This window comes from Daphnia carinata, unplaced genomic scaffold (genome assembly GCF_022539665.2).
Source record: "Daphnia carinata strain CSIRO-1 unplaced genomic scaffold, CSIRO_AGI_Dcar_HiC_V3 NW_026453053.1, whole genome shotgun sequence".
Lineage (NCBI taxonomy): Eukaryota > Metazoa > Arthropoda > Branchiopoda > Diplostraca > Daphniidae > Daphnia > Daphnia carinata.
Window position 1 is genome coordinate 6,675 of NW_026712518.1, and position 2,164 is coordinate 8,838.

Sequence of the window (2,164 nt, forward strand, 5' to 3'; positions counted from 1 at the left end):
GTGAGAAGTCGGGCATGTTTCAAGTCGATGTACTCCTTGACTACTGCATCGTACTTTCGAGCAAACTCCATGTCTCAATGAAAGCGTCGCTCGAGAGCGTAGAGCCTCTTCAAGGCAGACGACCGATTGTTCGGGAGGTTTACGTCGTTGGTCTTCCACATTAAGCCGACTTGATACCGATTACCAATACTCTTTACTGAAGATTCGAGGATACGTTTTCCTCGTAGATCATCTTCGGATAAAATGGGCTGATCTACTTCCACTTCTTTTGCCTCAAGTTTCCAGAATTTCATGACCAACTCGTTTAGGCCTTCGGGACGTTCCTCGGTGGTCACATGAGCGATGAACGGAAGTCCGTCTTGTGTCGAGCCCGTTTGTCCACCCAGACACCAGCCAAACGGCGTCTTAAAGCCGATGGACCCAGTCGTTCCAACCAGCGGCTTGATGGAAGCTACATGATCATGGGCCTCTGCGACGTCGATTTCTATCAGCACGGTCACGTCCTCTTGTTGAACGGTCGGGACGTCAATACCACGTAGGTGTGTCCATGACTCCCACTGTCGAGGGTCGATCGGCGAATTCGGCGTCACCTTCAAGTTGTCGACGGGTTAAGCGTTCTTGACTTGAAACTGGTTTTTACCATCACGAGATGCTAGGGCGAAGTTTACTACGGAAGCCGCGACGATAGACGTGGCTCCGTTATACAGACAACGGTGATGCGTTTAGACGGCCCAACGAGTCCCAACTTCTTTACCAAGTCGCTCCTAATCAGCGTGGTGTCACTTCCGGTATCCAGGAAACCGAAGTGTCGACCCATGTTTTACCAGCTCTAACACGAACCGGTACGATCTTGAAACGTACACGTCGGTTTACTGTTTCTAAATGGGTTAAAGTCCCAAGGGATGCAGTCGATGGTGGCACTGGTGGAGCACCTAACCTCCTCAATGGGATGTGTTGCGTATCTCAACTGAGAGAGTAGCAATAGCTTAACAGCCAGTGTTTGAGCCCTGACTTTCCTGGTTTCACAATTAGAAAACTGAACTAAGATTTGGAATTCTTTATTGAACAAACCAAGGGGGGGTTTCGACGTGAATGTCAACTGGCAAAGGGCAAAAAGAAGACTTCAAAGTTACTAATCAACAGCCCTGAAAGGAACTGTAATGGCAACTCAAACTTAAAACACAATCTGATTCAGTCGAATTATATGTGCTTCCAAGAAGACACAGACGGGGAAACAAAAGAAAATCGAACGAGCACGGGAGCCCTCTAGGGAGTCTTGCCTCCACCGATCAAATCGGTGACAGGATGAATTCAGTTCCATGAAGCAAGGTGTGCTGTCGGGATCCAGTGCACCCAGCAATAGTACAGCTGATATCCCTGGGACATTCCTTGCGTTCATGGTTTCCCGTAAGACGTAATAAACATCTTCCGGACTTGAATACTTTCTCAGCCCTTTGCGTCGGCGTGAGCGACATGAAAATAGTACAGGTTGAAAGATTGTGGACACTGCCGTTACATATAAGGCATTTCCACCGTTCTGTCTTCTCGGCTTGTATCTTCCCCGATGTTGATCGGCTAGTTGGAGGCTTGGTTGCTGAAAATGATGGCGCCGCTACCTTCGAGCCTTCCATCGTCGATATTTGTCCGATGATCGCCGTATATGGGAGGCTGAGTCGTTTGACGTGCTTCCTTTCGTCGAACTTTACACCTTTGGACGTCGACGTGGGTAAAGACTCGAATTCGTTTTTCCCATGTTGTTTGCTCATGGATTTTAACGTTACCCAGTCGTCTAGAACGGTCGGTTCTACGCCGGCCTTTTTCCGTTTTTTCGTTCCACTTATCCTTGAGGTAAGGCGTCAATTTCGCTTCAAGGGTCATCAAGGTGGTATGGCTGTACATCTCATGGTTTGTACTTCGATTTTGAGAGCGTGCTCCTCCAACATAAAAAGAAGAACCGGAGAGTCCTCATACTCTTCATACAAAGCCTGGAATTTGGCCTGGAATCGTGCGTAATTCTTCGGGTTACCATCAAACGGCTGGATCTTGAAGTTTGGAGGTTGTAGACAACTACAACAGCTGCTGTGAGGACGATTGACTTGACTGTGGTTATGGAACGTTCAGAGCGCTCATCTTCATCATGCTTCGCTGACTAGCGTGTTGTTTG